Below are 27391 nucleotides of genomic sequence, written 5' to 3'. Positions count from 1 at the left end.
AAGTACTCCCAATGCATTGAAAGCTTGCTGTATTTACCAGGTTTCACTGGGACATTCAAGTGCTCCTTACTGTGAAGTATTTTGTTATTGCAGTACCAAGCAATTTAGATGAGCATGATAAATGACAGCAGGTTGGTTTTGTTAAGGTTAATGACTTGATGATTTACAAGTGAAGGCATATTAGAGTCAAAATTATTGCATTAATTGTTTCATTACACAATGTGAACTTTGTATAAACTGTTTCGGATGCCCTGCAGAGGTGTCATTACTATTGTATTAATCGTGACATAGCATGTATTTCAGATGTGCTAACAATTTAGAAAAATATGAGTATTGCTGCTTAGGGCTGCCTAGTAACTTAAAGGTTACCATTTCCCATCAGCTACTGATAGCCAGGAACAAACTGAAAATTAGCTCAGACAAAAAGCAAAGAAGTTTAACAGCAGCATGGACTGTTGAACTTCCTGTGTCATTGAGCAGTGTCAAAGCCTGGGGTGACTGACAGGTTTGGAGGCAGTTGCCTTCTATCTGTGAGCCACAGTAGCGTTACCAATGGTCTGTTGCCATCTTGTCCCTCTTGGTTTCAGTCCAATCAGAACTGCTCCTTACGGAAACCCCAGCTGTGATTTGTTGGGTTGCAACCAGATAAAAGAAGAATTAACAAAGCCGTGGGAAGATCATCTGCATTTTATGAGATCTGAAATGTTTTCTAAGCAAAATTGATTCCCTAGTGGCAATGTTAATTATAGGAAAGCCTTACTGCTATAATTAATTCTCAGAGAGTAGAATGGGCATTAAGAAGTAGCTTCTGGTATGAAGACTATTATTTTAGCAGTTGTTGATTGCACCTTAGAATTTAACTATTACGTATCAGTAATTCTAAAGGGGTGATACTATGAAATCATTATCTTAGTTGGGAATCGTATCTTATTTGCTATTATTGTTCCTTTTTAATAATAAAACACTACAGTGAAGTTAGCTAATGAATGTTTTCAGTTATTGTTCTTCCATTAATAAAAGCAAAGGTGCCCAATTCAGCCTTGTTAGCATTAAGTTGGCCAGTCTTCAGGACACTGCACCTTTTTCCATCCTGGTAAAGTTGATCAGATCTTCATTTTTTTAGCACACAGCTCCCTTTTCTTCCTATATGTGCTGACAGATGATTCTGCTGGCCATTTTCTGGAAAGATGTGAGACTAATTGTGACAAGTAAAGCAAGAAATAGCAATCAAATTAGCTTACGGGTTAATAAACAATTTACTGAGTGATTACAAGGCTCAACATTACAGCAACCACAACATCAACCAGCAATATTTCTAGCTGTAGTTCTCTTACTCAGTCCTTCCAATTTGCCTTTGTTTTCAGCAGTAACACAACTGAATATTTATCATTAATTGGTATTTATGATTTCCTATGTTTCTCTAAGTAATCATAATTTTCCAACAGGATAGCAGTTTCTTAGGTGTTAGACATAATTTCTTGATGAGAAATGTTTAATGATATTCAGTAGTGCTTATTCATGGCTCATATGAACTGAAAACTGATTATCTTATATTAAACACTTTTTCAGTTTTCTTACTGACTCATGTAATTCAGTTGCAGTTTTATTAACTATCTTCCTTTTTGTTTCAGTGCACAAGCAAACATACACATCTAACATATACTAGCAGAAGTTCTAAGTCATAGCTTGAAACAGTGATTGAGAAGGGTGGGAAGGCAGAGCCAACCCAGTGAGCTCAAGTGCATGCAATGTACCTGAGTGACTGGAAGGGATAAAACCAGGAGCAACCCCTTTCCAGACCTCACTTATGGGTTGGTAGGGGTGGCAGTGGTATCTTAGTGAAGATCTCTGTGTAGCTGATTCCTTCCTAGGGTGAGCAGATTTTTTTCTTTATCTCTATGGCTGTTGCACTGAGGAAATCCTTACTTGCTGCTGTTTAGGACCTTGCTGTTCTGCTGTCATTGCTGTGCTTTCTGTTGCATTATAGCATTACAAGTATAAAGAGTGAATACTCAGATTCAATGCATTTAAGATGTAGGCAATGGAATCGTGATTCAGTATGCTGGAATATTCAGCTATTCTCTTATTTTATTTCCGTGACTAACTGGCAAATAAATGTTGGTACTGTTTATTACCTGAGTGTAATTCTGAGGTTAATAACTATCTGACACAGCAAGTAAAACAATTTCTTTTTTTTATGCTATATATTATTTTGATTTCAATGCAACACATTGAAATTGGTTAAAAATTACTAGAAAGGATTCCATCCTGTCAACAACATATGGAAATTTTATGTTAACTGGTATCTTTCATAAATGTGGCAGGAGAAGCATATGTAGAAACATTTGCTTGTAGAGGGGAATAAAACATATTTTGCTGAAAATAAGACTTCAGGAATTGTCACAGTGTATCTTACGGTTTACAGAGTGGGTTTGCAAATTATGTGGTGAAAATTGGAGACTGAACACAAGTCATCAAATGCTCAAGCACAGAGTAAAAAAAGAGATGTAAACTGAACTGGGTTTTGTTTTTCTATGATAACACCTAGTTCTGTCTGTAGTCACCAAAATTAGCTTTATTGCAGAGTGGCCATCTAAAAATCTGTAGCACATGAAAAGTCACTGTTTCCTCTTTCACTGATTTTTAACAAAATAAGTCATTATTTCACACTTAATATCTATTAAGTAAAACACTGTCTGAAAATGAGGTGCAAAATTCCCATGTAGGGAATGCTGTTTTATAAGAAGATAGTAAGATGATGATGCTTTACTGATATATATATATATATATATATATATATTTATATTCCAGAAGACACCCTGAAATGACGTACATCTGTTCATGAGGAAAACATTCTTCAGAACAAGGAGGCAGATCATTAAACTAAAGGTTGGTAGTTGTTGCAAGCAGCAAATAGGATACCTGTTAGAAAAGCATAAGAATAGATTACATTGAAATATTAATATTTTTTTGCCACGCATTGAAAAGAATAGTTTTATACTAGGAAACAAACCTATGATGAAAGTGAATGTATCTATAAATGTATTTAAACATGTAAAAATTATGGACAGGTAACTTGTCTAAAACATCCACTTAGGAAAAATGGGTTCTTCCTTCAGTTCTTGTTACCTCTGTTGTTTTTCATCACTTACTGAAAAGTCCACTTCAAAAGGATGAAGAAGAGTACATCCAGTCAAATATTCAAATACTTGTTCAAAACTTCAAGATATTCTGCTTGAATTTTGTAAAACTGATGTGGAAATGACATTATGAGAATAATCTTTTAGCAAAGTTTCCAGCATGTAGACACTCAGACCAGCCAGACTTATTGCAGTTTCATAATTTTTTTAGTTGTTCCACCATTTACTGATCCAAATAAAAAATGATAATTCAGGTTAAGACATAAATTCATTTAATTTTTTAAAACAATATTCAAATGTTCACTCAAACTCATGCAGAAGATTTTATTTTATGAAATTCCTTTTGTCAGTGTTACCATTTCTCTATTATAAATGAAGTGGCATATTTGGTAAAAATGCAAATCTAAGGCTGTCTTTGGAGTTTTGACATCAATGACTTTTTACAGTACACTTTTTCAATTAGCATAAGGGCCTGTGCCTGTGTGTGAAAGATGGGAGGCTAGTTGCAAGCAATATGAAGAATTAAACTTTGGAAGATGCACCTGATATATTTGAAAAGAGATAATAGTGGAATACAGGGGGCTACCTTAGTGAACAGAGAAAAGCAAGAGAGACTCGCTTTTCACAAGGCAAAAGCACTTCTGCAAATGCACCACTTGTGCCTGTTCCTCTCCTGATTTAAAATAGGTTACTGCCTTTCATTTCTATCAGAATTTCACCATGGAGCATGGGAATCTAATACCTCATTTCTGCTGTTGCATAACAGCACACTATACATTAGACATAGCTCTAAAAAAACTGCACTGTGCTCTTAGACTGGTTAATATTAATGTCTTTAATGATGTAAAGTTTCCACCAATAAAACTTTATGAAGAGACTACTATCCTTATATGCAGTTTCTAGGAGAAGCAAAAAATGAATTGAACTTTCTGCAAATACTTTAACATTTCCCATAATTTTATGCCAGTAAATATATAATGGTGTAGAAGCTCACTTCAATAGATTTAGCAACATGTCTAATCACAGGCTCAGGTTTTTTTTTTTTTCATTTTGAAATGCTGAAAGCATGCTCTGTCATTTTTCTGACCTGTAGCTTTCATCATAGCAGCTCAAAAATTCTAGTGAACAGCCCACTCCTGTTACCTGTTGATGATTCCAAATATATCCTAGGGATAAATTTAGACATCAGGAATAACATTCAAATGAGACATAGAATCAGCAGCTTGTTAGCAGAAGAATCTTTCATCTTTCCTCTCCAGTGGCATATCCAGTTTTTTTTTGTTGTTGTTGTTCAGCTGTGAAACTGAGGCTGTTGGCCTCTTATGCATTCCCTATATATCAGTAAGAACATGAATAGTATAGGGATGTAATTTGAACTCAAAATGTTTTTGCAGTGCATTTTGATGAGGTAGAAGGATTAGATAAGTTATCTCATCTATTGCTTATCTTCATGAGTATTTAGGGAGATAATAAATGAAAATTAGACAGAATTATTTGTTATGCAGGGTATTTAGATTTCAAATTTCATGCGGTATTGACATTATGAGTAGTGCTAATGGATTTCATTAGTTTAATTTGAGTTCCATGATTACGGAAAAAAAAGTAAACTTTTTTTTTCTTTTTTTTTTTTTTTAGAAAAAGAAGGCTACTACATCTGGGTAGGTGCTTCTATAATCTGTGTTTTATAAAGGTAAATAAAACTTTCTCATTATATCAGCTGCATATTACCTTGCTGGCATTCTGTGGTAAAATTATACTTCTGAAAAAACATCCGAGTTGTTGAAGCTTACACAGTTTAGCTTTTAGAAAATGTATGTATTTAAAAAAAAAAAAAAAAAAAAAAAAAAAGGACAGCAGGATTATGAATATTGTGCTAAAGCACCTTAAGGATTCTGGCTTCAAAGGTTAGAGTCTCTGATTTCCTATCACTCAGAGTTATTTCTACATTGTTACTTGTGAAATAGTTGTCCATGTGCTTTCAAGAGTGCCTCTGGACTACCTAGACCTCTGGACTTGCCTAGATGTGCAAAAGGATTTGCAGTATTGCAACCAGCCTAAGCTTTGAGTTAAGTGCCCGAATACAAGGCATAGCAAGGAAAATGTACACAAGATGGGCATTCAGTGAAATGATCAAGATGAACAAGAAACCAAGAAGAGCAATACTAGAGAGAAACAATACAATTAACATCTCATACAAGATGTAATGCATGTAATTATGTTACATGTTCTTCCAAGAAAGTATGTTGTAGAAACTTCATGTTGAATCTAATCTATTTTGTATAAAGAAGCATTTATTTGGAGCAAAGTCTTCAGCTGGATTCAACAGATCCACATAGTTATCCTGTTCATTGAAATTCAGAGGGACTGTCTTACTAATACAAATAAAGAACATTTCTAAACATTCAAGACTCTTCAATAGTGACAATGCAAAGACATTCACACCAGGACAAACAGTGGCACTGTGGTCAGAAGGTATGTGCTAGTATGCAGGTTATTTTCATGTTGCAAACTGGTGACTTAAAAATGAGCATAGATTTTAAGTGGAGTTTTCCATGTGCAGGGATAATAATCTAACCATTGATGAGGATACGCATCACTATACTTTTTTTTTCTCTTTGTGGCCTTATGTGTAGGTTGAGATTTTTTTAAGTGTGCAACTTCAAATAACGTAATTCAAGGAGTGCCTACTCAGAAGATTCTGTCAAACACGAAGCACTTCAATGGCATTACTGATTTTCAAGAAAATCTTTCACATTCCCATTGAAACACTGAAAGAATAAGAACTTTTCTCATTATAAATATTCAGGAGGTGCGGGAAAAATAGTCCATGAATAACACTGGTGCTTGAAGTAGATTGTGCCATTTCTTGATGATATGCTTCTCCAGATTTTTCTTAGTTTCAAAGAAGAGAGTTTTCATGTCTTGTTGATAAAATATTATGCAGTATGTTGAATTTTTTTTGATAATTAGATTTATACCTAAAAGCTTTCCTAAGGGAAATAACCATTTAGAGAAACAGAAGAATGTACTGTGATGTCCTTTGGTCTGAAGGCATTGCAGTTGTGCCTCAGTTTTGGAACAGGATAGGGTCTGGGAATATACTACTGTTGTAATCTTCCTTTCCTCTATACAAACAACACTGACGTGACCAGGCTGAGAGCAAATGGCAATGTGGCCCAATAACCTTTTTGATATAGATAATAGTGACTACAGACTATGTACACCTTGAGAAAGATGCTATACTTTTATTAATGTAGTCTGATTTTTCATGTAAGAAGCTCTTCCATAATCACTTAGTACTAGGAGAAAGCTTTCTCCTGGAAGTTGTCCCCACTTGGCCTCAAAAAGACCATGGAAACATTCTCTTCAGTATATTCTCTCAGGCTAATTATATAAATTAATTTCTGTAACAAACATTTTAGGCTAGAGATCAGTTGCATCTGACTTTCTGCAGATGGTTTCCTTCATTCAGAAATGACTACAAAATCAAGCACTCTGTCTGCTCTTGAGGGTACTCTCATTATCACCTGTATGAGAATCAATTTCTATTCAGTGTGTTAAAATTTTCTTTATTCTCTCTGTTCATATTCACTTCTCTGAAGAACTTTTTAAGATATTTATGATTTCAGTCACATCCATATAGATTGTCTGGAATTCAATGGCATATGTGCCAAAGTAGGAAACATATTCTGTGAAAGTTCTCTAAAATACAGTCTACTCCTTTAATATGCCATAATTTTTCATTTTATAAAGTTTGCTCATATAAAGTAATGCCTCATATTTTATTTTATTTGCCCACGACATCAGAGGCAGATGGTGGTATGATAGTAGAGGCGAAGCCTACCCACCAATGTTCTATTACTTTTTGTTGTTGTGCAACAAATGGTAGCCATGGGGCTGTCTGACAAATGGTATCTGACGTGGAAGTGCAAGTGAAGCACAGGTGTGTCAATGAATTCCTCCATGTAGAAAAATTTCATCAATGCTTGCTGAACATTTGTGGAGATCAAACAATGGATTTGAGTACAGTGAGGCAGTGGATGGTGTGTTTCAGTGGTGGTGATAGCATTGTGAAATACAAGCCGTGTTCCAGACAGCCACATGCAGCTTTCACACCATGAAATGAAGAGCATCTCGATCAACTCATTTATCTGAGTGTGTGGATTACAACCAGGAAGCTGAGTTGAATATTTTCATCAATGATTTGGAAACAATAGTGGCAACATTGGATTATCACAAAGTTTGCAGCAGGTAGGTCCCACAAATGTTCACACAGAAATAGGAACACTCTATGCAAGTTTGTAAGGGACTATTGAACCAATACAAGGCTGAAGGTGACAGTTTCCTTGATCTCTTCATTACTGGTGAGGAGACATGGTGTCGTCACTCTAAGCCAAAGTCAAAATGGCATTCCATGGTGATAATATATGAATTCCCCATTGAGGATGTACTTCAGGATGCAGTCTTCAGTGGGTAAAGTGATGAACACTGTCTTCTGAGCTAGGGAAGGGCTGATCCTTTCAGACATCTCGGAAGTTGGCCAAACCATCAAGTCTGACCACTATATCACAGTGTTATCTAAACTGAATGCTCAAACTTGCAGTCAGGCCAGAGAAGAAAAATTTTATCTTGAAACTTAATGAAGCTGGCCCCATTTCAGCTTCAAGACCATGAAGCACACTGCCAGCCTTGGCTGGACTTTCCTAACATACCCACCATACAGTCTGGATTTGATGCCTTATGTCTTTCATCTCTTTGGGCCAATAAAAGACAGGCTGCATGGGCAACATTTTCCTAGCAATGACAGTGTCATAACATCTGTGAAACACTGGATCATCTCTGCGGGTGCAGATTTTTATGAATGTGTCATGCAGGCTCTTTTTCATCATAAATGAAAATGCATTGCTAATGGGGTTGACTATATAGAAAAGTAGTTTTGTAGCTAAGAATTTGCTCTATCAAACTCTGATATTGTGCTCTCTGTTATAATTTCCATGGAAGTAAGTAGGAAGTGTTACTTCCTACTTGGAGCCTCCTATGTAGATGCTGTTTTGACTAGCCAATATACTATTTGATAAAAAATCTTATTTCAAAATATAGAAAGAATATGAAGCTAAAGCCAATATATATATGAGTCTGAGGAAGTAGTATTAGATAAGAAGGAGTCAATGTTTTGATATATTTTTGGCAATAAACTCTAAAATCCAGATCGTGAGTGCTAAAGAGCTTGTCAGTTTGGAAGCTAATCCATATGACAAGGAAGCATTAAACAAATATTTATTTATATTTATATTTATTTATCACTTTAGGAAACAACCAAATATGAACAAAACTTCTGCAAGGAAATCAAGCTCAACTACTGGTAATTGTAAGATGAAATTTTAAATCACTTTTGACAAGGTGGAAAAGCGGACAGGGTCATAGTGTAACTGCAGTGTTATGTGCCTGATTAACTTACTGTGGATCATTTTCCTCACAGCAGGATTTTGTACAGGCAGTACTGTAGAAATAAATGATCACTCAGAGAAAACATGTAACTCAAGGGACAGAGGCGTGCAGAAAAAAATAAATAAAACAGCCAGTGTGCAAGCACTGATTTCATTTTCTAATCACAAACCTTGGCAGTGGGCTCTACAGTTTTGTATTTCCTCTTAATGCCATGCTTCAGTCTTCTCTACTGGAAAATAAGTAGGAGATCAAGCACACTGGTTAACACTAATCTTTTCTCCTCTATGTGGATGGTATATTTCTTTGAGCCTCTAATAGAATGTTATATATAGATCTCCTTAAGTTTTTAGATCAGACTGAATTCTTCACTTCTACCAGTGAATGATTTAGTTTTTAGCATATCTGAAACCCAGATCAACAAAGGAAGAGAGAGCCACCTCCCCTTCAGTTGCTTTCAGGTTTTTTTTTAATGCAAAGTTAAATCAGTGCATTGAGAAGTAATATTCTACAGGGACGGATGCAGAATTAGCCCTGCAGTGTTAGCAGAGTTTAATGGGTGGCCTGATGCTTACAGAATCAGTTTGTGCCATCTGTTCATAAGGGGACTACTGGCTGTTCAGTGAGACCCTTTGTTAGTCACGCTGAAAGAAATTTGGATGGCTAAAATTGAATTTTGTAAATAATCAGCATCCAGGAAAAACATCACTTTATTAAATAACACAAAAACAAAAATTAGAGAAATAGAATTATTTAAATCTTAAAGAAGTAGTTTAGTTTTCTCACTTCTTTTGATTCAATGAACTACGTGCCAAGGACTGAAGTAGAGAAACTGTACTAATTACAGAGACATTGTTCAATAACTTTAGACACAACTGTATGAACACCAATCCTGATTTCACAAATGTTATTATTATTTTTTTATTATTATTTCAGAAGCAGTCTAAGCAACATATGTATAGTTTGAAGAAGCACAGCAATTAGGCTGTTTAGACACGTTTTACACAATTTGTTCTGTCTAATTCTAATATATAGTTTTTTATACTATTCCTGATGCCAAATAAAATGGGGATGGTTATAATACAAAACAAAATGAAAAAACAAAAACAAAAACAAAAAACAAAAAAAACCCTAAAAGTGCATATTTATGTATATATATAAACGTCTATATACCTGTATAAAAACATATTAAGGAAAAAATGTGTAAGAGTGAAAAAAATAGTTGTTTGAAAATTTAAAAAAGCATAATTTGGATTAAAGAAAATTGTTCTTTTAAATTTAAAGAAATATTTGTAAGTTATTGCAATATTTGCCTGGCTACAAATTTGTAGAAATGTAGAGAGGAAAGTTTTGTGGGAAATAAATATAAACATGAAAAACAAAAAAGAGAATTAAAGCTAATCAAAACCTAAACATAATAAAAATGAGGGATATTTAGACAGATTGTTAATTATCCGACTGTTCAAACGCAAACTCCCTGATGAGCAGTCAGCATTAAAGACATCCCTGAGAAATGTGTCTACAGGAGGGAAAGGCTTTTTACTCTAGTAGTGTTTATTTGGTTCTTCTAATTAGCCATTTAAGCATACTTTAGTTTGAAAGCAGATACAAATTATTTTTCAACAACAACCTGCATTGCTTCCATTTTTTATTTTCTAATTAGAATCTGGGGAAACATTTACCCTAGACTTGTTTCCAGATTAGTACTGAAGAAAAGTTAAACTGTGTTCAGTTCTCTTAACAAGAGCTCACACAAACTCTAGGCTACTGCCTTGCTCCCCATTTCCTTTTTATTGATGCCATATTTAATTCCAGCTTATCTGGTCTTCCAGCAATTAAGAATTATATTAAGAATAGGAAGTGCAATCAGTGCAATCATTGTCAGTGCAACTGGAATTTTATCTACAGATGCAATCTTCTTGCCACACAGATAACAGTGAAACAAATCCTTAGCAATAGTGTGAATGATGAGATCAAAATATTACTCATCTCTTCAAACCCATATAGAGACTGAGGCAGGGATTTTTAAAAATCCAGGAATTTGAAATGCCTATTAAAGTTAGTTATTAAGAAATGGTTTTAGTCTAAAATAAGTACTTTAATGTCCATGGCAAATTTGAAAATTTTAATGAAAAGCCAACAGAAAAAAAAAACCACTATACATTTGTATATATTTGTTTGCATTTGACAAAAGAAAAAAAGGGCAAAGACTACTGCTCTGATATAGAGATAAGAAGTATATGTTGATTGTTCATAACTCTGTTACATTTCAGTGGACAGGCAAAGTTTATATTATATAATTAAATGTTAGATGTAAAGCAAGTCAGCAGTATTAGCTATAGATTTAAAATTTATCATGTCATAACAATATGCATTTTTACTTTTCATGCCAGCTTTTCCAAATATTCAAGAACAGTGTTTTACTTTCCCAAAGCCAGTTTTATAAGATCCTTAATCACTGTTATTAGAGTGCTTCTTTTCTTTTGATGCTTCATTTGCTTTGTAAAAGTGTCATTACAGCTTCAACACTTAACTGTAGTAAACGTCAGTTTGCATTTTGAGTATCAGAAGCTGATTGTGGTTTACAATAAGATCAACTGAAGAGAAGTTCCAGTATTATAGCATGATAGAAATATAATTAACTTTCTTTCTTTCCTATTAGCAAAAACTTTAAGAATGGATATCTGCTCTGGCTTTTCATTACTAGCATAAATCTTTCTGTCAAGATTGACTAAACTTGCATCTTGAGTGCAATTTGAACTGAAAGGTCAATGTGCCAATGAGAGGTTTTTTAAAATAAACAAATAAGCAAACAAAAGCCTCTACAACAGTAATTTATTTTACAACAATAGTGGTAGTTATAACAATAAACCCCCAAATACTTCAAAAAGGGAACAAATTCTTAAACTTTTTTATTTCAAGTGTTGCTGATTAGGAATTTTCCCTTCTAGAGTTCAGTAATAGAAATAACTTACCATATTTTTTAACCTTTTCAAAATAGCATTCACTAATTAGATTTCTTGTCCCTTTGACTGTCTACTGTCTTTATACTGTACAGTCACAAAGCAAAGTGATCACTTAGCCGTTTCCAAATCTCAGTATTATTTGTTTTTATGAACAGGGAAAAAAAAAAAAAAAAAAAAAAAAAAAAGCTTTTTACTCATCAGAGGTGAAGAATATTTCTGAGTTATTTGAAGTGGCAATTTCGATTCTAGTATAGTTTTTAAGACTCCTTTATTTCTGTTTACTACCATTCTGTTGGTGACTCTCTGCTTCCTGCTGTTTCTGCAAATAACATATCCTTTATAGCTCATCTGATAATATTAATTAAGGGAAAACATACAATTTTCTTGACCATTATTCTATTTTCTAGATCTCAGAAAAATTTTCAATTGTTAGTACCCACTTCAGTACCCTAGAAGGTTCTCAGCGTTGAATATTCAAAAGTTCATTTCACCGTGCATCTGTCTAGTTCTTGTATTTACAATCATCTAGTGATCCATAGGGGAAGACAAAAGGATCATAAATGAAGAAATAATAGTAAGAGCTCTGCTGTGAGTAAAATTGTCAAGGACAGACTTTTGGATAATCTGTGAGTCCAATAGATGTATTGATGATCTGACACCTGAGTAACACTTTATCTATTTGCAATACTTATATATGTTAGCAATAGTCAATGTAATTTAACCTTATTTTTCTAGGTAGTTTTTTCTCATTCTCTTTTATCTTGGCTTTACAGCACTCAGGTGAATAACCCCCAGTACAATCCCCAAAAAACTATCTAACCATCTGAAATGTGTTAGCTTTTAAGTGGAAGAGAAAATGATAATTTTGGCTAATAATATTATTAAGTAGGTCTGTTACTCTGCATTTCCAGTAAGGCAGAAAAAATAAACTGTATGTAATGGTTCTTTCTCTTTATTGGATATGAATTTTGTCAGTGAATTTTGTCTTTACTGCAGTTCATTCTACATTCTTCTGCAGTTCATTCTTCATTCAGTCAGAATTTAGTTTTCTTAGTGTTGTTGAAAAGAAACCTGTAAACTAACTTATCCTTATATTGACTGTGTATCTTACAGATTGAGTACAAGATTTTGAACCTGGTTCTTTGTCCCACAGTATGATAATTTGAAAAGCTGTGAATTCCTTTGATGAGTTCATGATACTAGGATATACTTCAGAACCAAGGAGTTCTGATGATGCTCTCTGAGAGCTTAGATTCTATTAAGGTGACAAAATTCTAGCACATTAAGAAAATATACAGGTATGTTAATGTCATGTTCTCATTAGCTTTACCCCACTGAGAGCAGCACTTTTATGAAAATTGTACAACAGCTTACAAAGAATGCATAATGCAAGCAGTGTTCAACGATCTAACTAGATATGTTAAGAATGTACAAAACATCAGGGTCCAGTCTAGATATATCCTTAAGAAGCCATGAAGAATTTCTAATTATTTGGAATCTATGCACTAATCTATGCACTGCAATGAAGACAGAAAGAGCTATAAATTTTTCAGTATGCTTTTCAGTGCTCACAAACTCAGATTTACTCAATAATTTCATTTGGGAGGTTTTATATGGATGATTCTCATTCAGTCATTTGGTCTTTCTTGGTTTTAATTACATGATGGTATGTGGGACCTCTGGGATTCCTGAGGTCATGTTCCTGACTCTCCCCATAGATAGTGGAGCTGGATGTAGCAAGAAATCCATGTGCCAAAAAATCGACAATCTGTTATGTTCATACTTAAAACTGTATGCTTTCTACATTAGACATTTGTGATTATCTCTGGCAGTGTGAGACTGTGTATTTCCATGGGCTGACCTTAATATGCAGGGGTAAGAGCAACATGCAATTTATTGAAGGCCAGGGCAAGAAACATTAAACACTGTCTTTGACGAATGTTGCAAAGGTTTTACTGGGATCATCCGATTGCCTCTTTTTTTTTTTTTTTTAACAGAAAACTGTCAAAAGTACATTTTCCAGTTTGATCATTTCTGCCATTAGGATTGTATAATTTATGCATTTTACAAGTGGACATTGTTACAGCGAGGTGAGAACAGCAAGAAATAGCAAGTAAAACTAAACTTTTTTTTTTTTTTTTTCAGAGCAGTAAACCAGAAGACATAGAACACAATTTAGATAAAAATATTATAAGAAATTTTATTGTCTCATATTCATATCCATTGCCCTGAAAACCACAAAGATCAAATCTTCTCCCAGATCCCTACTTGGAAAATGGGAACAAGCCATTCCTCTCTTGATTAGTGTAGCAATGTAGTCCAAACATTTTAGATGGTTCCTGCAACCTCTCTAGATTCTGCTGCATGAGAGAAGATAGCTTAGAATTTCTTGGTCATATCTAAGATGTTTATAATCTGCAATCTATGTATGGTACCTGAAATAATACTTTTTCCCCATCTTCTAGAGTGATACTTCATAACTAATTTTTTTCTCTTACGAGTCTAGTAGAGGTTCATCATTTAAAATGACACGTATTTAATCTTAAAAAAAAAAAAAAAAAAAAAAAAAATGAAAGAAAGATAATATCTGTATCTCAAATCCTTAAAAAATCTGTATTCTTCCAACACCAGAAAGATGAAAAAGCAGTATTCTTAACATGGTTATCCCCCGATCTTCTGCTAATAAATACACGTTCTGCTCTTAAAATTGTTGTCATTGAACTTTATTCATAATGACTGTGAAGGTAGCCTGCAACTGAAGAGCTGAAGAATAGCCAAAGTTACTCCAAGAAAAATTTATTATAGGTTGAGCTTTTCACATTAAGTGCCTTTTACTAAGACTGCTCAACACTTACCATTATAAGGCTTTGCTTTCAGTTGCTTACAGGGTTACTAAACATAAATTGTATTAGTTAATTTTTTTTTCATATTGAGCATCTGCTTCAGGCTAAATTCAATTTTGTTTGACATGCAAAAATGTGGGCACCCTTTTCTACAAGAAACATAAACCATGGAATCAAGCACCAGGAATGTGAAAGTGAGGATGTGGATGCTGTTTGTTCTTACAAGAATTTTCACAATTGTGTTACCAATGTCTCACTTGGTAATTTTCAGGTGTATTTTTATAGTGGCTTATTAAATTGTCAGAGATTTTATATTCACTGACATTTATCTTCTATCCCATCTAAGTATCTTATATTTTACTATCTACTATCTCTCTTTTGCTTTTGATAACTGTTTAATTAATCGTGGTCAATGGCAAAATGTCTGGATGGAGTGTCCCCCACAGGGACACCTCATCATCAGTGACACTGACTGTGGGAGTAAGTGTACATTCAGAAAGTTTGCAGATGACACCAAGCTGTGTGGAGTAGTCAACACACCTGAAGGACAGGATGCCATCTAGATCTAGACTGATTTGAGCTGTGGGCTCAGGTGTGCTTTATGAGGTTCAACAGATACCAGTGCAAGAACTTAAACTTGGGTCAAGGCAACGCCCTCTATCAGTACAAGCTGCAGGATGTAAGGATGGAGCACAGTTCTGCTGACAAGGACTTGGGGGTACTGGTGGATGGTAAGCTGAACATGAGCCAGCAATGTACCCTCGCAGGCCAGAAAGCCAACTGTATCCTGGGCTCCATGAAAAGAAATTTGGTCAGTGGGTTGAGGGAGGTGATCCTGCCCCTCTACTCTTCAATGGTGGAGCCTCATTTGGAGTACTACATCCAGATGTGGAGTCCTCAGCACAGAAGAGATACGGATCTGTTGGAGCACATCCAGACAAGAGCCACAAAAATGATCCAAGGGATGGAACATCTGCCTTATGAGGACAGGCTGAGAGGGGGCTCTTCAACCTGAAGAAGAGAAGGCACTGAGGAGACCTGATCAGCCTTTAAAGAGGGGCCATAAGAAAGAAGGGAACAGATTCTTCAGCAGGGTCTGTTGTGATAGGACAGGGCAAAGTGATTTCAAACTAAAAAATGGGGAGATTCAAATTGGATAGAAGAAAAATGTCTGTTATGATTAGAGTAGTGAAGGACTGTAAGAGGTTGCCCAGAGAATTGATTAAAAACTCCATCCCTGGAGATATTCAAGATCAGGCTTAACTAGGCTCTGAGTACTGATCTAGCTGTAGATGTCCCTGCTCATTGCATGGAATTTGGACTGGATGACCTTTAAAGGTCCCTTCCAACTCAAAAGACTTCATGATTCTATAATTTTATGATTACAGAAAAGGAATTTTCTGAGTGATTATAATAAGGAAATATATATGTGACAAGAACTAAAACACAGAACAGGAAATAAATGGCATTGAAAGAAAAATTGGAGATAAAAGAGGTAGAGTTGAGGAAGACTACCTGTAGATATTCACTAACGAGAACTAGAAAACTAGTGAGGAAGACAAAAGAAAGGAAAACTAAGAGAGAAGAATCACTGGGATCACAAGAAGGGGTTAGGGACAAGGAAGATTCAATTTTACTTGATCAAGGCAAATACAATTAAGAAAAATTAATAATGGAAGACAACATGGAAGACAGCAGGAATTCTATTTTAGAGAGATAAAAGCATGCACCGGAAAGGTGAAAAAACTGGTTAAGAATCAAAGAGAAGAGGAATGCAGATGACGAGGAGCTCAGGTATTTGCAGCCAGACTTATGGTGCCTGAATCCAATAAATGTGGATAAAACAGATAAACAAACCTGAAGAAATTGGGGTTTTGTGCAAAAAAAGATTGATAGCTAGGTTAAAAGCCAAGGAATAGATCTGGAAAATTTGATGAGAAGGAGATTGAAGTGGATGAAAATTTTAGGATTCAGATCTGCTGAGTAAGATCATACAGAGATGAATGGCAGCAATGAGGAGAAACAGCCAGAAGTAGGTTGATGATCTGTCCAACTAGCAGCACATTTTTTCCATACAAGTTAAATTAGAGATCATATTTCTTCAATTTTAAATCTTTGCTCTGGAAAAATATATTCAGAATCAGACCATCAAAGAAGGATGAATGTGGCTACTTACTGCTTTGCTTGATGACAGAATCATGGATGTAAACCCAAGTTGATCAGGAGGGCCTCTTCCCCATGCCTGGCTACATATTAATCCTGAATTATTCTATAGATGTAAATTCAACATTTTAATTACTCATATTGCAGTAACTCTCCCCAGTGTACTGCCTATAATATTTAATTTCCCAAAGGGTTCTCTTCCCTCAGCATCTCCTTTTATCTTCAAATGTCTGCTACATTCCCCAGTGCCCATTCTCAGAGTTTGTTAACTTCTAATGTTTGTATCTTTTAGCTATTCTTGATTGCATTTCTCAGTTTTTCTGACTTCTTTTGACTCCTGGTGTCACATCTCAGAGTCATCTCTCCAGATTTCACTCATTTTCATTGGTCAAGAATTTAAACATTCTCTTCTTTCAGCTGCAAACCTCCAATGTTCTTGTCTTATTCTAAAAGCAATTGCTAGGTCCATATCTGTTTCTGTTCACTCTCTCAGAAGCCAGCTCTCCAGACAGCAGCAATGAAATAATAAGCCCTAGTTTCAAAGGCTTTACGGAAGCTATGTGTGCCAGAAACACATCTCCATGACCACAATTGTACCTACTGAACTACCTTCTGTCCTGTAAAAAGCACAGACAAATGTGATCTGGGAGACACAACATCTCCAAAGCACATCTCCCTCTCTGTTTCTCCCTGGCTCCATAGCAACAAATATTATGGGAGCCATAGCTGCCTGTGGGTGCTGCTAAGATCACTGTCTGTTTTAGATGAGATAATGTTTGTCCCACTTGCCTTGTTGATCATGACAAGAACTAAAATGAAGCCAAAGCTCTGCCCATTCCTTCCTTCTCCTGCACTGACTCTCTAATTTCTGATCACTTATGAAGTGGAATAAGGTTGAGAACCACATTAGTACCTACTTTTTTTCTAGGTCAGCCAGCCATCTGGAAAACAGTCCTTGTGAAACATCCACCTAGATACTCTAAAATACTTCAAAAAATTATTTTCATTAAATTATTAGTAAATTTAGAAGGGAGGAAAGTTGGGTAGCTAATGAAGTATTTAACATGATGTGTATCTCTGATGTGTAACTGAATTATGTTACAATCAAGAGATAATCTGGTACAGTTTAAAAGCAATTAGCTGCTACATTGTTGTCTAAGTTTAATTGTATTATTGAGAAAATAGTACATACATTTTTTACAGACACTGCGGAAAGCCTCTGCAATTTTGTGCTGTATTCACTGAAAGTAACCAACGAAACAAGGAAACACAAAGAGTTTTTCCAACTATGACTAAGAAATAAGCCAAAGAACCTTCCAGAAAAAAAACAAACAAGCAAACAAACATGGGAACACGACTTCTGATATCCTTATGTTCGCTAATTATTTTGGAATTGGCTCAGTCTAGTTGCTGTTCTAGAGCCTTTCAGTAAATACTTCCTCCATAAAAATCTTCATTAAAAAAAAAAAAAGAGGAGGATTATTTACAAAATAACAAGAGAAATTAACAGTGTTGTACCTTATAGATAGATTCTTGAATTATGCTCATAGTCATCCAGAATAAAAGTTCATCATCCTTCAGTAAATTCAATTTCACCAAATTCTTAAAGTAGCAAAATTCAGTAACACTGCTGAAGATGTGACATGCTCAAAAGTTTTGCTGAACAGTTTTATTCAATATTTTTTTTGCCTTGAGCAAAATAAACACCTTCAACACTTCATTCATTGCTAGCTTCTGATATTTCTAGTTTCTGCCCCATCAGTCTCTACAGCTGTGTACACTTCTCATACGGACATTTTCCCTTGAAAACTAATTTAGAAATGTTAGCTGATGATGTAGTAGCTGCAAGCATGACTTGGAATGTGACTCCTGGAAGAAGTTCATTGTGTGATTTAGGGCTGACATTCAAGAGATGACAACAGGCAGAACAATCATAAAATACTGTTATGTGCTATAATTTCCTTATTCTGTCCTTTACCAGACTTATAAAAGCTGTTCAGTTCTCACATTCAGATGGTTTACATGTAAAAACATTTGTACATACTTTATAGTATCACGTATTCACTTTTTTTCCTTATCATTGTGCACCATTAATTCATTTTTCTGAAATTTTTGCATTACGATAGCTTTCATATTTCACTAAACATGCAACTTTTCATTCACCATCTTCTCAAAAACTGTTCCTAGTGTTAGATGAACACTAGTGAAAATTACACATACGCTTAGTGATTTTATTTTCACCCCTATTCTGCTCCTGACTCCAGTAGGTCAGTAAACTCCTATAACTTTAAATGTTGCTGACAGCATTCAAGAATTTGACCCATTTTGACATGCTTATTATCAAATATGCCTGTAAGCAACACTCAAAAAGCGTCATCTGTTTTAAGACAAGTCTTCTTTTCTTCATTTGACATAGAGGGTGGAAAACACAAGTCACAGATAATCCAATTGTAGTATGGGTTGAAGAATAATATTCATGTATTGCCTGTGCCAAGTTGTGAAACTGTTCATCAACTGGAATTTCAAGAATTATGAAGGTGATAGACCTGTGTACTCTCTTCTGCTGCTATAAAAAGTTTGTTGTCTAGTATTTGTTCTTTTTTCCTTATAATTTATAAGTATTTAAGTGAAGACAGGAGAGGTTAGGAAAGAGGTTAGCAAAATCTAGAGCTCTGTGCTATTGGATATTTTGACGTTTATGTATTTTACTGTGAGTCTGGATGTCTGTATTTCGTCTGGAGACAGTGGAAAACTAGGAAGCATTGCTAACATAATATATCTGCGGCTGATATAAAGCATTCTGTGTTAGACTCAAACACTTTGGATCCACACTGCCACTGTTTCTGGCATCCAAGCATGTTTTTCTTCTTACATTCTTTCTAATGGTTCGGCACTTGAGGCCAGGAGACTTTAGCCTTCCATGGCCTGAACGTTTTGGAATGTGCATAGGCTCCTCCATATTTATGGCTCTTTTAATAAACAGGATATAAAGGATACTTGTTAACATTCCTTTAAAGAATAGTTTTGTTATCTGTTCTGTTTCGGTCTTTTTTTGGTTGACATTGTCGTGTATGACATATATTAAAAAGGGAACAATACTTGTCTTGCATAATAGTTAACTTTGGTCATACTGATAATCTGTAGGTATACTTTCATCATGGAGAATAACATCTCAGTGGCAGACAGTGAGGTTGAAATATCAGATGGCACACAAACCATGTAGATATCCTCCTCAGCATAAAACACTTAGCAAATTCTCTTTCTAATAGGAAAATAGAGACTGGAGGCTGACTGTCACTTCAGGTATCAGCACAACCAAAGCAGTGTTTAATTCTCAAAGCAGTATGTTGATCTGAAACTCAAAGAAATATATAATTTTTATGGCACTTTTAAATCTACGTATATGTATCTAGGTTTATGCATATATTTAGTTGCTGTGATATGTCACTTGTGAGTCCTGCATGGAGAAAAAAAAACTCTTCCCACTATTTCAGCTATCTTCTTCCTGTTTAAGGTACAGTCATCAAAAGATGGCCGAGGGAAACTGCAGCTGTGCACTTTAGCCAGAGTGGGTTTCAGGCCCCTAATGGAAAAGATGTTGCTGTTGATTCTGACTGATCACACTGAAAAGCAAATCTCTGTCTCTCTAAACCTTGGTCTTGAAGATTTTTTCTCAAAATACATCAGGCACTCAATATTCTGGACATGCACCACGAGGTGGACTTAAAATGCACATCAAGCATGCATCAATAAACCTTAAGTTTCCCAGAGGTGTGTTTAATAGTAATTCTGTGACTGCTGAGTTAGAAAGTAAGGGAATTCTTGTGATGATTTAGATGATCAGTCTGCTGTTTCATAAGTCTGGAAGGCAAAGGTTTGCTGACTAGTGGGGAATTCTGCAAGTTTTAATGTCTGTCCTTTTCCCCTAACTGTTCGCCACCTTTTAAGACAGAGGTCAGAAGTACTCTTTTATTCATCCTGGAATACCAAATGGTATTGATGCAATTCCTTCAAGGCCTTTGGTAATTTTTGTTTGCTCAGTGAATTGCAGTTTCCATGAAGTGAAAAGGGAATGAGCACATTCCCTAATGCACTTGTGGGATTCACTGAAGACACAGGCAGAGTACATCAGGGAATTTTTAGGATTTGCGATATGCAACCAAGTGCTTTTCCTAATAGAGTATATGCACTAAACCCTGGTTTTTAAATTGTACCTCAAAACTCTCTTAAGAAACAGATATCTTCTTAATTCCTTACTTCTTTATATAGTGCTTTCCAAGTTTTGAGGGCCATAACTTACTGTCTTTGAGACTCTGGTGTAGGCTAGCAAATTATCCCATGTAGCCTGTATTATACACAGCTAGTTCTTGAGTGTTCTAGAGTGCTACACTGAGCAGAAGGATACCTTCACATAACCAGCAATGTAACTACAGCAGTTTTATTTATCGGAACAGAATTTTTTTTTCTCTCACATAATTTAGAGACAGCTCTATCAAAAGATGATTCAAAGATGAAGTACTGTTTTCATTTAAGAACACAGGTTTGCAAAATGAAAACAAATTGAAAATGGTAAAACCACATTGCATTGGGAAGTGATAGATGAAGATCCCTCAGGATTATATAAACTAACTTCCATGTTTTCTTCATCTGAATTAAGACAGAAAAACCTCTTTCCAGTTTCAGATGCAACCAATTTTGCTTCTTTGAGTAACACAGGGGAACACTTTCTCCAGGGACGGAAGAATGACACAAAGCAATCTCTCTAAACCAACTTTGTTCCAATTCTAATAAATCTTTTCCCACTTGTCTTTCAAATAATATTGTGAATGTTTTTCCAATGTTTCAATATTGTGACATCTTAGGTAGAAATACTCTAATTTCTCTTTTGATATCATCATATCATAGAATCATAGAATAGCCTGTGTTGAAAAAGACCTCAAATATAATCTATTTTTAACCCCCCTTCCACGGGCAGGGTCACCAACCGCTCTAATATCTTTGTATATATATTTGATTTAACTTCCCCTTGACATCAGTGGAGGAACAGAGGCAGCTTAAGGTACCATTTCTCCACTTTATTTTAGACATCTATATTCTGTGATTCTATGATTCCATCATCAGGAAGAGTCGAATTTGCTCTAGAAGAATCTGCTTGCCCTCATGAGTTATGGTGTCTAAACTACCAGCTTAAATGTAGATATTTGCTCAGAAAACATCTGTACTTAGCCAGATGAATTCAACCTTGATTTTCTTTCCTCTTTCTCTTTCAATTAAACTGTTAATTAGCAATTTCCTGCCTCTAAGATGTTTTTCTATCAGAAGAAACATTGTTAACATGTATATGTAGTGATATAAAACAGTCAAACACACGGTGTTTTACTTGAATCATAATTATTTTCTTTGAGTGAAAGTGAAAAGATTAAATATGACATCATAGTACTCAAACTGAGTCACTACTTCTATGTTCTTTGTGCTTTGTTTTATTCAGAGTGCTCCTGGACAGTCTTGCACTTATCTAACTGAAATATACACAAGAAGTTTCTAAGTAGAGCATCATGCAGACGGCTGTAAAGCTGCAGAGACTTGGCTTGGAGGCAGGTCACTGCTTGGGAATTGGCTGGGTGTCAGTCAGCGGATGGTGAGACATTGCATTGCTAGCAGTCAGAGGGCAGCTGAATTGTTAGCTGGGCCCTGGTTGATGGGTGGCATGTAATTGTACTGGGGACACACACACATGTATATCTATATACTTACTATTGTATTTTTGTTTCCTTTTTCCTTTTTTGTCTTAGAAAATAGTTTTTATCTCAACCCTTGAATTCTATTTTGCTTCCAGTTCTCTCACTCATCCCACCGGGAGAAGAGTGAGCAAACAGCTGTCTGCTACCCAGCTGCCTGCCAGGTTAAAGCACACCAAAGGCAAAGCAGATTTTTTCCACGTGAAAGGATAGAAGATAGCTCTTTGATAAATACATAGAGTATTTTAATTTATTTTTCCTGTATGAACTGCTTTTTATTTCAGATTTTAGAATCCCTAGAGAACATTATTTAAGTCATGATATATGTCATTTGAAGATAAGAAGCTAAGATTGAGGGTTCTGATGTAGCTTGACATTATTGCAAAATTTAGGGAACAAACAGGGAGTAAAAGCTCATTAAAAATGTTAACTCGCTGCCTTTCTTAATCTCTCCCTCTCTTTCTTCTGATTTCTCTCCTCTAATCCTTCCTATCTTCTTTCCTCGCTTCTCTCTCTCTTTTATCTGTACTCTCTTACAGCTTAAAACAGCTTTACAGCTAAAATCTGTATGTTCCTGTCAGCAATAATCTACCATAATTTAAAGGTGATAAAAATAATGCAAGTGAACAAATACCTAACCATCTCACATGCAGAAATGTCAGAAGGGATACTCTCAAGAAAATTGCATGCAACATATAAAATGCAAATGTAATATATAACATCCCATGTGGAAAATGAAAATGGTGAGCTCAATTCTTGCCCTTTACTTGCCTTTTACTTTGACTGCTACTGCTGAAGAACTTAGCCATAAACTCTCCCGCACCTCATCTCTCCTTCACAACTTGGATAATGGTAAAGAGGGTGCTCTCAGAACTGAGACAAAATGAAACTTCCTAATGACTTATTTTATCATGCCCACTTATTTTGCAAATGTTTTAGTGTGCCCATATTGGTAAAAAAAAAAAAAAAAAAAAAACAACTTCTTAAGCTTTCTCCAGTTATTAATATCTTTTAACCCTATCAACTGCTGCTCCTGCAACAAAACATCAACATTGTGAACTCGAAGTCTTCTACTTTTCTTCTGAGAGTGTTTATTCCTTCTGTTCCTGCTATTAGATTATGTTGCTTCCCACCTCCAATCTGCTATTTTATTATTAATGGCACAAAGTTCTTAATAATATCTGGGGCTTTTGCTTTTTGGTTTTCTGAGTAAAGGAGGGAACTGGTAAAGGGATATACTTTTACAGCTTCTGGAAAATTCTCATTGGTGTGCCACATTCTCAGTTGTATCATAACTTAGATGTTGTATGGTTTAGACCAACTTCCTTTAAATGTCCTGAGTGTTTACCTCAAAACTAACTGATTCTGGTTTTGTTTGCTAGGTTATTCAGAGCACTTCAGTTATTTCAGAAATCTGTAGATCTTAGTCCTGAACAGCTTTAGTACTTTGTGGTTTGGCAGAAAGCTTGGAATTGGCAGAGGAGCTGCAGTGTGTCAGAAGACTGCTTTTTATACATCATGAAAATCTGTTTTGCTGCATCTATTGAAGAATTGCCAGTGCAGGAATTGTGGGTGATAATTAGAAGTAACCTATGATTTTTTTCCTCCTGAGCATAGCCTGATCAAACTAGAAAGCAATATCTACAATGGTATGTTATTTCTATCATAGCAGTTCAGCAGAAAAAGTAAGATTTGTTAGGGCTGGCCATTGAGAGCAACAGTGGGGAAGTGGGAAGTATACAAGGCACATTTGTGAGAATCCTTCATGACCAACATAAAGGATCCTCTTGTAGGATAGAGCTGTCAAAATGGAAGGTGGAAAGGAGAAAAGCCAGAATACAGATGGAAAAAAGAATGGACTTAGTAATCCTAAGTTAAGAGTACAGCTGCAAAAAATGAGATAAAACATGGGAAATAATTTTAACTCTGGTAGTCAGCCATGAGATACAGGGGAGTTTTCAATGGCCAAGGACACGAGGCAGGGAAGATAGTTTGAAAAGCACACACAGTAATGTCAGGAAGCTGGATTTCATCGAACAAATCAGACCAGTTATAGAATTATGTGAGGGTTAAAAAAAAGACCATAACAGGGAGAGAGTAAGGAGCAAAAGAGTCATTAATGAGAAGAGCAGACGCATTGATGGTATGGCTAAAACCACCAGAGGGAGGGGCCTGAAGGATGACAAGTGTAAACACATATATGTGCAAAAGAAATGGCGCACCAGGAACAGTCGGCAGCTTGAATGGCTTCCTGCATACTATGGCAGCTGGCACAGACTTCTTTCCTCAGCAATCTTATCATGCCTGTATGTTGCATAGAGAGCTCAGAGACTTAACCTCAGAGCTGCGGATTGCATTTGGCATTAGGATGTTCAAACATTAGTCTCTGCAATGATCTTCCTCCAGCCTTCCCACCAGCACAACTGTCTATTTTGCTTCTTCCCATATTCACATCCCCCATATCAGTGAAACCATCTGGTGAGCTGGAAAGTCAGTGTATTATAATGGACAAATCTGGATTTACCACAGAATAAGAACTGAGTGCTTATTTTCAGAATAACAGTTTTCAGTTCACCTTGTTTGATATTGAGAAAGGAAAGGCAGTGTTAGTCTGAAGTGGTAAGAGAATCTATACACAGATTTCATTTGAATTATTCATATTTTTTTTTTTTACACAATAGGAAAAAAAAGTTTCTTGGATTGGAATTCACCATCTAACTGAAAATAACTACAGTACATTAAATCATAAAGCTTTGTTGCTTTTCAAAACCAGAAAGTACGGCCAAGTTTAAGCAGAAGGTGTCAATGAAGTATCCTTTTCTAAAGATGCAGCTTCCAGTGACTTGTCAGTTGTGAGCTGGATTTTCAGTATGCAGTAGCTTGAAGAGAAATATGCTTATGTTAATCAGCTGGAATTGTTAAAAATAAATAAATAAATAAATACCTAGAAATCTTATTTTTATTCTTGATGTGGTCCAATTATAGCTCTGTAATATTTGAAAGGCACAGCTCTCAGCTACTGACTGTTTATTTTAATTTTCCTTACAATCAAAAAAGGCAGTAGCCTTAATGAAAACATCCCACTGGATGGAACAAGTCTCACAGCTGTCAGCTGACCCTTCTAATTATGTAGCCAGGGTAAATTCACCTCCCTCTTTGGATTTAGCCTTAAATTCCTTATTTCACATTTCTGCTGGGTTTTAGAGAGGTCTTTTAAAGCAAATGTAGTTAATATTTTTAAAAAGAGGAGCGTGTATACTTCGTTGATGTGAATATATCTGAAGTATCATTACAACTTCAAAAACATAAATATTTGGACACAGAATAATATGGAAAGTTTTCCCTAAAAGGGACTATTTGAACTATTATGCAGGTATGAAAATTAGAAGTGATATTCAAAACAATATTGCATTCTTAACTATTGTATTTGTTACCATGGTACAGAGATGCAAAGATAATGGATTCTAATTTGGTACGTCTTACTGAACTATTAGGCACTTCAGCTAATCCCTGATGTTTAATGTAGAGAATTTCCACATAAGAAAGAAGGAAAAGGTCCTTGTGTATTCATAGTCCTTTCTTTTTTTTTTTTTTTTTCTCTAACACAACACTTCTCTTATTTACTTCTAATACAATATAGCTGAAACATTTGGCAATAATGTCATATTTATGAGGAAAGGATTGCAATTTTTAATAGAACCTCATTTCACATAGTGACTCTAGTAAGGAAAAGTGATTACTTTCTTACACCTTGTACATTATGAACATCTCAACTCTTTAAAAGCAAGTCACCAATAAACATTCATCCATGTACTGAAGAACGGTACAAAACACACTACTAATGATCACACTATTTTAATTAAACAAAAATTTGGCCTGATTAGGAATTGTTTATTATAGCATTCCAGGTAAAGTATGGTTATCAGCATTCAAAGTCATGTTAAAACCTCTAATGTCTATAGCCAGCAAAATTAATTCTCTTTAAAAGAGTGTTATTAAAAAAAAATTATTATAATTATAATTATTTTTATGAATAGAACTATATTTGTCTCAAATACAGTTCATCCACATTTAGTAAAATAAAACTCTTTTAAGCAATGCATTTTTAGTAGCACAATTCTAAATTGTGCATTTTAAAGCCTAGAAAGTTACTGTTATTTCCCTGACAGGGAGAGCTTCCCAATACCAGTGTGACATAGGCTATAACCTGAACAACTTGTTTCTGCAGTGTTGTTGTTGCTATGGGAACAGATGTGAAAAGCCTACTGCTCTACTATAACACAATTAAAAGTATTATGGCCTCTTTAATTGCATTCTTTAGAAGCCACCACAAACAAAGACAAAATAACGGGCTGAATGGTCTCTTGCTCACTCTCAAATGGCAATTTTTGAATGAATATAGCAGCATACACTTTCATCTATTTAAACTGCTTCTTTCTCCCACAGTTTTCATGCCAAAAGAAAATATATCTTCTAAAGATATCCAACATATGACTACATTTGAAAGATGGAAAGACAGAAAGTTGGATTTAAGGGCTTTCTGAGCCAACAGATTTTATTTAGTAAATCTTTCCAATTCTAGGCTGGTAGTTAATGACAGTGGAAAATTCTTGAACAAGAAGATGCCAGTTCCTCCTACAACATGAACAAGTTTTTTAAATAGCTGGGAAGAGGTGAGGATAAGTCTAGATGTAAATATTTCTTATAAGTTGTAGTTTGTATCATGAAACATTTGCTTTCCTTCCTGATATATATATACATATTTTCCTAATATGGGCTCTCCTTTCTGGTTTACATACTACCTAATGAATTACTGAGCTGCTGTCTCAAACTGAAGCTCTGTTTTGATGAAGAGGAAATAAACCACACACAACACTACAATGCAAAGCTTCATAACAGAAGCATTGTGAAGAGACAAAAGAATGTGGAGAATTTCCAAGGCTTCGTTAAATCTAAATTATTGTACTATATTTTAAGTACTGCTAATTTGTCACTGTCTGTGACATAATTCTGTCCTTAATCTGTTACTTTTATTACCTAGCTTTTCTCACAGTTCTGTAACAGAATTTTAGCTGCAGAGCAAGAATTGTATGGGA

This window comes from Centrocercus urophasianus, unplaced genomic scaffold (assembly GCF_019232065.1).
Source record: "Centrocercus urophasianus isolate 14NV4802_14NV808 unplaced genomic scaffold, USGS_Curo_1.0 seq_15, whole genome shotgun sequence".
Taxonomy (NCBI): domain Eukaryota; kingdom Metazoa; phylum Chordata; class Aves; order Galliformes; family Phasianidae; genus Centrocercus; species Centrocercus urophasianus.
The sequence above is the reverse complement of the archived record's forward strand: the minus strand, read 5'-3'. Positions refer to the sequence as shown.